Below are 10200 nucleotides of genomic sequence, written 5' to 3'. Positions count from 1 at the left end.
AAGGGAAAATTACATTCTTTTACAACAGCTTCCAGAGACATTCCAAAGAATTATTAGAAAAAAAGAGTACTCCTTTGTCAAAGAATTTAATGAGGAAAAATTTCAGCTAATCAGCTGTTAAAATTTCATATACTGAACCAAATCATCTATTATTTCAAACAAATACTAGAATATGGTTAATACTAGATAAATATTAAATATGAATATTAAAATATGGCTAATATCAGCTTCATTCTTTAAAAGGAGCTTAAGCCATCAGTTATAACAGTCATTATTTATTGGTAACTAATTGCACAAAGAATTGGGGGTCTGGGGGGAAAGGGGAGTGACTGTTAGTGGGCATGGGGGTTTCTTTTTGGGGCATTGAACATGTTCTAAAATTGACCGTGGGGATGATTCGCATGACTCTGTGAATATAATAAAAACAATTTAATTCTGCACTTTAAATGGATGAGTGGCACAGTATGTCAATTATATTTCTTTTTTTTTTAAATTGTAGTTGTATGAGTTTCAGGTGTACAGCAAAGTGATTCAGTTATACATATCTATCTATACTTTTTCAGATTCTTTTCCCTTATAGGTTATTACAAAATATTGAGTATGATTCCCTGTACTATACAGTAGGTTCTCATTGGTTATCTATTTTACATACAGTAGTATGTTTATGTCAATTATATTTCAATAAAACTGTTTAAAAAAAAAAACAAATGAGGCTGGTGGCTTTGCTGTGGTGCCAATTCATTCTTTTTTTAAAAATTTTTATTTCATATTGGAGTATAGTTGATTAACAATGTTGTGTTAGTTTCAGGCGTGCAGTCCATTCATTCTTAATAGAGTAAGAAGGTGGTAACAGGCAGGAATGGTGAAGAATGAACCACAGGGTTACAATCTCAGCTCAGCCATTAGACAGAATGTGTCAGCTCAGGTCATTATTTAAACTTTCTGATCTTCAATATGTGCATCTTTCTTATGCAGAGAATGATGCCCTCCCAGCACCGCATGGCACACGGTAAGCGTGCTGGTTACAGTACTCGTTATTACTAGTACTACTAATCACTATATACAAGTAATGTCAGGTACACACTGCTATATTTAAAATAGATAACCAACAAGGGGCTACTGTACAGCACAGGGAACTCTGCTCAATACTCTGTAATAACCTAAATGGGAAAAGAATTTGAAAAAGAATAGATACATGTATATGTATAACTGAATCACTTTGCTGTACACCTGAAACTAACACAACATGGTTAATCAACTGTACTTCAATATAACATAAAAAATTTTAAAAAAACAAGTAATGTCATAATTGTGGAGTAAAACAAGCTCTTACTACAAGAAGACAGATGCATGTTTCTCAGACGTTTCTAAAAGGTCTCTATTTGTGGCAGCCACATCATAAAGCATCTCAGTGAACTGCTGCTAATTCAACACGTGTTTTTAAGAGCCCGCTCAGGATTGGCAACCACAGGCGTTCAGCTTGAATTCCATAGCTCTCATGCCTTTTTGGCCTACACGGGGAGTTTTTTCAAAAGCCGAATTCATTTTCAATATTTAAGAATAGAGAGATTTCGGGCTTCCCTGGTGGCTCAGTGGTTAAGAATCCGCATGACAATGCAGGGTACACGGGTTCGAGCCCTGGTCCGGGAAGATCCCACATGCCGCGGAGCAACTAAGCCCGCGAACCACAACTACTGAGCCCGCGAGCCACAACTACTGAAGCCCGCGCACCTAGAGCCCGTGCTCCGCAACAAGAGAAGCCACCGCCATGAGAAGCCCGTACACCGCAACGAAGAGTAGCCCCCGCTCGCTGCAACTAGAGAAAGGCTGCACGAAGCAACGAAGACCCAACGCAGCCAAAAATAAATTAAATAAAATAAATAAAACATTAAAAAAAAAACGAATAGAGAGATTTCACTTGCATTAAGATTTCTGGATTCTCTTGGAAAATAAGAAAGTTTGCTAACACCGGGCCACCTTCCCTTGGGACCCGAAAGGCAGAACCTACTGAGTTTCCATCCAAACTGCATAGCTCCTGTTACATGCCTGGCCCCAAAAGGCAAACGCATTTGCAACATTGGGGCTGTCACAGATACAAAGACCACCGGCCACAGCTCTCTACCCACTGGAGCTCAGAGACCAGCCAGAGATGACAGTGAAAACAGCCATAACTAAATAGGCGGGGTCCCTTATGATCAGCCAGATTCACTTCACAGACAGGGAAACAAGGCTCAAAGAAGTTACGTGATTTATCTAAGGCAAACCGTATCAGCCAGACCAACGGATACATGCCTGAATTGTTATACAGGCATTTGATCACTTTCTTCCAAATATCTCTAAGAACTTAATGTCACAGTTAAAAATAATGGTGAATCAGGGAAGTACAGCGGTGTCCATGTCCGCCATGCTGTGATTAACTGAGGAATAACAAAGAAGTTGAATAGACCATTTTCCGCTTCTTTTTATACTAGGAAGAAAGGAGGAGGCTCATTAATAAAATGATAAACAATAAAGCATGAGCTTGTTATTTTTTAACAATTAATAGTCTGTCAACCACCTATAATGGAAGAGAATGTAAAAAAAGAATATATATGTTTATATATGTATGTATAACTGAATCACTTTGCTGTACACCTGAAACTAACACAACATTGTAAATCAACTGTATTTCAATAAAATCTTTTTTTTTTGGCCGTCCCACGCTGCTTGTGGGATCTTAGTTCCCTGAACCTGGGCCTCCTGCAGTGGAAGTGCGGAGTCCTAACCACTGGACCACCAGGGAATTCCCAATAAAAATTTTTTTAAATAAAAAATAAAAGTAAAATATCAAAAATAGATTATCAACCAATCATCTACCATTTATTTAGATATATGGAACTTCTTTAGAGAATTAACAGAGAACACGGTGATTAAATTAAAGAGCCCCAAGGGGACAGAAAGAAGACAGGACCATTTCCAGGGATCATGCCAGGTTCCTGTGTGCTTAATCTGTCCTTGGACTGGCCTGGCCCCATTAATCAAAGCAACTGGTTTTCTGGGAGAATAACATGTTCTTGTGATCTGAAAAAGAGATATTAAAGGGAAACTGTGATGTCATTGGGAAAAAGAAAGCAAATACTATGATACATTTAACTGTATTTTCTCACTTTTTGTTGTGTCACATGAAAAGTAATAGACCAAGGTCTTTGCTGCCCTTCTATAATTATACCTGGTTAAACAGGTTAAACTAATAGTATGTTTACAAAACGATGTGAGGTAACTTCAGTATTGACACTGATACCGGATCTGTTTGTATTTAAATTCAACATGACTTATGTAGATATTCTTTATATAGTTGTGTTACTGAAAAAATGATGTAAATAAAAATTTTCAGTATACATGGAAGCTTCTATTTCTTAAGAAATAATACATAAAAATGTATATAAGGTTTAAGAAATTTATACTTGGCCTCTATCTTTATAACAATCAGACTTAAGAAAGAAAAAGTACACCAGGGGCTAAGCAAAGCCAGATCTCCTGCACTCACTACAGTGCCTGGCACACAGGAGACCTGCAAGAAATGCCAGGCTTTTAATTGAAAGTGACTATGCAATCATGTAATAAAATAGTTTCCCTGCACAGCATATTTAGTACTGTTTTTCATATTTAAGTTGCAGCATCTGAAACTAAAATAATCTTCAAGGTTTAATTTATTCTTATGTTTTTCAGTAATCAGTCTTTGTGGAAGCCAATGAGATTTCTAGGTTTTTCTTCTGTGGGAGAATCAAAAATACTGAAGTCCATGTCTCTCTAGTTTATTTTTATATTCTCAGGAACTAACACCATGTCTGGAATAGAGGAATTACATAACAAACTTTTTAGAATAGATTAATAATATAGCTTTTATGTCAATAACCCATGACTCTGCTCTAGATCTAATTAAAGATTGAATACTTAATAAGCAATAAGCCAGTTAACTAATAAATACTATTCAACAAGAAGTAATGTAAACAACCTTGAAATATATCCTTTTCCTCCAGTCCTGGTCAGCAACTTTAGCTGTCTGACCTCTAATTTTGAGATCAAGCATGGTTTTCTTCAGACTTTCTAATCCTAAAACAATGATGTTATAAACTGGCCCTCTGGTACCTACATTTTCAACAGAGAATATAAACTCTACTCTTTCCTTGGATGGTTGTCAAAGTTGCCCTAAATTGGCAATATGGAGTTTTAGTCTCCTTATTCTTGCCAGACAATATGATTTCAAATTCTTCACTGTCTAATCCTCATTCCCCTTCCCTCACCAGAAAAAAACAAAAGCAAGAAACAAATAATCACTATTAACATCACTACAACAAAACACGCCAATGCAGGATTAACAGCATTAACCAACAGGATTAGACAGTTATAGCACATTCCACCCTACAGCAACAGAATATATATAGTCTTCTCAAATACACATAGAACACAGATCAAGACAGACAATATACTGGGCTATAAAACAAACTTCAAAAATTTTTAAAGAACTGAAATCATACAGAATGTATTCTCCAACCGTAATGGAATAAACTGGAAATCAATAACAGAAAGATAAAAGGAAAATCTCTAAACATCTGGAAACTAAACAACACACTTTTAAATAATCCACAGGTCAAAGAGGAAGTCTATGGAGAAATTTAAAAAATACATTTAACCGAATGAAAATGAAAATGAGAATGCAACATATCAAAATTTGTAGAACACCGCTAAAGCAGTGCTCTGAGGGAAATTTACAGCATTAAATAAATACATAAGAAAATAAGAAACTTCTCAAATTAGTAGTCTAAACTCCCACCTCAAGAACCTAGAGAAAGAGCAAAATAAACCCAAAGCAAGCAAAGGAAAGAAATAATAAAGGCAAGAACAGATATAAAAGAAATTGAAAACAGAGAAACAGCAAAAATCAGTAAAACTAAAAGCTGGTTCTTTTAAAAGAGTAATAAAATTTACAAACTTTCTAACAAGGTTGACAAAGAACAAAGAAAAGAAGATACAATATACCAATATTAGGAATGAAATAAGGTAACACTACCGACACTGCAGACATCAAAAAGATAATAAGGGGGACTTCCCTGATGACACAGTGGTTAAGAATCCGCCTGCCAATGCAGGGGACATGGGTTTGAGCCCTGGCCCGGGAAGATCCCACATGCTGAGGAGCAACTAAGCCCATGAGCCACAACTACTGAGCCCGCGTGCTGCAACTACTGAAGCCCGCACACCTAGAGCCCGTGCTACGCAACAAGAGAATCCACCGCAATGAGAAGCCTGTGCACCGCAACGAAGAGTAGCCCCCACTCACTGCAACGAGAGAAAGCCTACGCGCAGCAACAAAGATCCAACGCAACCAAAAATAAATAAATAAATAAAATTGATTCTTTAAAAAAAAAAAAAGATAATAAGGGAAAACTATGAACAACTCTATACACACATATTGGACAACTTAGACAAAATGGACCACTTGCTCAAAAAACAAAAACTACCACAATTCACACAATATGAAATAGATAACTTCAACAGACCGTAACCATTTATGGAAATTGAATATGTCATTTCAAAACTAAGAAGAAATCTCCAGGCCCAAATGCTCTCACTGAAGAATTCTACCAAATGTTTAAGAAAGAATTAACACCAATTCCACCCTTTGTCATCCAGGAAATGGAAGACATTTTCTATTCATTTTATGAAGCTAGTATTACCCTCATACCAAAACCAGATAAAGATAGTACCCTACCACCACCACCAAAAACAAACGAAAACAAAAACAAAAACCCAACTACAGACAGACCAATATCCTTCATGAATATAGACATAAGAATGCTTAATAAAACAGAAGAGAATATAACAATATATAAAAATAATTATACACATGACCAAGTGGGGTTTATTCCATTTGGGTTTATTCCAGGGATCCAAGGCTGGTTCAATGTTTGAAAATTAATCAATATAATCCATTATATTAACGGGCTAAAGAAAAAAATCATATGATCATATCAATCGATAGAAAAAACATTTGATAAAATTCAGTCATCATAAAAAAAACTCTCAAAAAATGGAATAGAGGGCAATTTCCTCAACTTGACAAGGAGCACGTACCAAAAACCTACAGCTAACATTATACTTAATGGTGAAGAGACAGGATGCTTTCCCGCTAAGATCAGAAAGAAGAGGCAAGGACTTTGCTCTCACCACTCTTATCCAACACATCATGAGAAGTTCTAGCCAGTGCAATAAGGCAAGAAAAGGAAATGAAAGGCATATAGCTTAGAAAGGAAGAAATTAAACCATCCCTATTTGCAGATGACATGACTGTCTACATAGAAAATCCCTAGGAATCTACCAAAAAACTCCTAGAACTAATTAGTGAGCTCTACAAGGTTAAATAATACAAGTTAAACATCCAAAAAAAATAATTATTGTATTTCTATATACTAGCGATGAACACATGGACATTGAAATAAAAAATACAATACCATTTACAAGTGCTCCAAAAAATGAAATACTTAGGTGTAAATCTATGCAAACATGAACAGAAATTGCATGCTTAAAACTACACAATGTTGATGAAAGAAATGGAGAGACATATTGTGTTCACTGACTGGAAAATTCAACATAGTAAAGATGTCAATTCTCCCCAAATTCCAGCAAGATTTTTTTGTAGATATGAGAAGATTATTCTAAAATTTATGTAGAAAGGGAAAGGAGCTGTACTAGCTAAAACAATTTTGAAAAAGAATAAAGTGGGAGGAATCAACCCACCCAATTTCAAGACTCATAGCTATAGTAATCAAGACTGTGATATTGGCTGAGACACATAGCTAAATTCAACAGAAAAGAGAACTCAGAAACAGACCTACACAAATACGCCCAACTGATTTTTGATAAAGGTGCAAGAGGCATTGAACAGAAGAGGGATAGCCTTTTTAACAAAAAAGGGGCTGGAGCAATTAGACATCTACAGGCAAAAACAAACAAACAAACACCTCACAAAAACCACAACCTAAATCTCACACCTTATACAAAAACTAACTCAAATGGGTCATGGACTTAAATGTAAAACTATAAAACTTAAAAAACAACAGAAGAAAATCTTCAAGATCTAGGGCTAGGCAAAGAGTTCTTAGACTTGACACCAGAAGCATAATCCATAAAAGGAAAAAAATCAATAAATTAGATCTCATCAAACTGAAAAACTTTTGTTCTGCAAAGGACCCTGTTAAGAGGTTAAAGAGACAAGCTACAGAGTCAGAGAACATATATGCAAGGCCCATATCCAAAGAAGGGGTAGTATCATCTTCAGAGAATTGTGTTGAGTAAGAAAAGCAATACCTAACACACTGTACGATTCGAATTTTATAACACTTTTGAAATAAAAGGACAACACAAGTGACCCTCTTGGTGATGGAAATGTTATTTATCTTCACGTATGAATGTCAATATCCTGGTTGTGATGTTGTACAATATCACGTAAATATCACTGTATTTTACCATGCATGTGAATCTGTAATTATCTCAAAATAAAAAAGCTTAATTTTTAAAATTAAATAAGAATTTAAAACTCTCCACGAGTACAATTACACATTGCCTGAACTCTCGAATTCCCACTCTCTTCTGCCAACACTTGCCTCTCCTGTGTCAGATGCTGACTTTTACCAATGTTAGTCCAGCTAAAGAAAACCACCTATGCACCACTGCTGCGTCTTCCACACAACCAAACACCAGGACTTGGGTATTTTACAGAGACCTTTCCTTGACCATCCAAACCGCATGACTGACGTAGACAGGTTCAGCCAGAGAGCCCAGGACAGATGCCAGAAGTCTGTCTGAATTCCCGCGTAGATACCCCGTCAAGCAGCAGCAAGCAGGTGTGGCCACCTCCCTGCTGGGCCATCACCGTAGTTACCAGCCCTCTATAACCACTTCTTTGAAACCGTCCACCTCACCCTTGTAACATTTCCACCATCTGGTCCTCCACATGGAAGCAGCAGGTGCTCAGATATGTCCCGCAGGGTCTGAGATGAGGGCCACCACTCCCCCATCTCCCTCTGCCTCTCGCCGAGGCAGCACGGAGCACACAAGGCAGCCAATGGGCAGCGCATTCCAAGGGCTTCTGCACTCAGATGGCACCCTGCCCTGGGAACGCGAAACCACCCAGATCTCCTCCCAAGCCCTCAGTGAGTGGATCCCGACACAGGGCTGAAGTTCTCACTCCTCTAAGGAGAAAGCTGTGGGATCCTCCCAATGGGGAAATATCTTTCCATCTAAAAGCCCATGAGAAATGTGTTCCAAGTTAATTCTTTCTGAATCCCGCAGCCGTGAGTTTGTACAAGGAAGAGAAAAGTTCACTAACCAGGCATGTCTTGTGTAATAACTGGTCACTGCATGACCAGCTCTCTTTAAAACAATCATATAAAAGAAATTCTTCTGTTTGGAAGAAACAGTAAAATACACACACACACACACACACACACATGATTTCAATAGCATTATGTTTTTTTAAAAAATCCTCTCTCAATAATGACCGAAGTGCTTCCCAGGTCTTTTTAGTTGACCCAGAAGCACACACAGCGGAGTGGCTGCCCCGGGTCCGGGTGACAAGGGACCAGGAACCTTCCTGCTGAGCCAACCTTGTGTTCCTCCCGGACCGATCTGCACAGATGGCCACTATCTTCATCTCAGAAGACAAGTGTTCCCACTGACACAAAGCCTTCTTAAAAATCCGCAGCCCAAGAAAAACAGAGGCACTGTGGGCAGAGAAAGACCTAGTTCTACAGAAACAACTTTCCAGGAAAGCCTAGAAAACAGTCCTGTCCTGCTGACAGCAGGCATTTCCTTCTTCCCTAGAGAGACCTCATCCCAGCAAGAAAGAATAACCAAAAGAGATTGGTTGTATCCACCCACAGAAATAAAAAAAAGGATATTAAAGTCCTATAGTAGGAAACAAACAAAAACATAATCATCTAGTTGGACAATACAAATTCAGTAATCCAGCATATGCGCCGGAATTTAATAAGCCATTTTGCTTCAGAATAATTGTTGCATGCGGTTTGATTTAATTAATCTCAGCAGGCTTGGAAACAGCCCCCAGGAAATCAGTGTGATAAACTTCTTCAGATGTGCTAGTCTGAGAATGTAAGTAGCCACGCTACCAACTCGGACATCTTTAGGCAGCGGCAGTGGTACTGTACGCTTTGACCTGTCGACCTGCAGGCACTGATCTTGTAATGCTAGAATATTCTTGCTTCCGTGTCCCACTTGAAGGCTTCTGGGTCGGCACCCACTCAGGGTGAGCACCTTGGACGAGGGGTCAGATTAGAAATAAAGACTAGGAAAAGCAGGGAGAGTTCCTGCTTCCTCCGACGAGATTACTTCTGTATCAGAAGGAAGGCAGACGGTGTTCTCTCGGCCTGAGTACTTCTCCTAATTTTGAGTGGAGCCACGGCAAGCGCAGACCAGCAGATGGAGGAGGAGAGCGGGGACGAACGGAGCATCCTCTCCATTCCTCTGGGTACCCCGTCCCTGGGAGCAGAAGATCCTAGCCTGAGAGGAAGTCCAGAGGAGGTTAACGTACGTCACTCCCCTCCAGCCCAACGCAGAATCTCACAAGGCAAGGCGGAAGGCGAGGCTGGAGGGAAGGAGTTGGCCGAGACTGGACAACGCCAGCGCCTCCCCCGGCCAGAAGCACGACGGCGTTTACGGATGGACCGTCCCTCGTCCCAGTGAGCAGTCGTCATCCATGAGCACAGGACACTCTGCCAGGCACGCGGCAGTTCAAGAGCTGAGTCTGGGCACAGGGTCTGCCTTCAGACGGCTCAACCGTGAGCGGAGCTGTTGACACTGATGCTGGCGGGTGAGGACAGCCGTTGAAAACACGAATAGAGGGACTCCCCCCGCGGTCCAGTGGTTAAGACGCCGCGCTTCCACTGCAGGGGGCGTGGCTTTGATCCCTGGTCGGGGGAACTAGGATCCCACATGCCTCCCGGTATGGGGGGAAAAAGAGGGAAGGGAAGGGGAGGAGAGGGAAAGGAAGGGAAGGGAGAAAGAAAGAAAAGAAAAGGAAAATCCCAACATTCAGCCCAATTCCGCAAGCTGCAAGTTTACAAATTAGCCTTCTCCCTCACACCTTGCCATGACTTGTCATCAAAAAATGAATCTTCAAAAGAGGCTGCCACTTTCCTTATT

General features: G+C 39.5%; 1 protein-coding gene across 1 annotated transcript in view; it reads right to left on the bottom strand.

The window, feature by feature from the left end:
- SPATA13 (spermatogenesis associated 13) overlaps positions 1–10200 on the bottom strand; it is a 144735-nt gene that overhangs the window by 100500 nt on the left and 34035 nt on the right. The window lies entirely within an intron of this gene.

The sequence above is a fragment of the Eubalaena glacialis genome, chromosome 16 (genome assembly GCF_028564815.1).
Source record: "Eubalaena glacialis isolate mEubGla1 chromosome 16, mEubGla1.1.hap2.+ XY, whole genome shotgun sequence".
NCBI lineage: Eukaryota > Metazoa > Chordata > Mammalia > Artiodactyla > Balaenidae > Eubalaena > Eubalaena glacialis.
The sequence above is the reverse complement of the archived record's forward strand: the minus strand, read 5'-3'. Positions and strand labels throughout refer to the sequence as shown.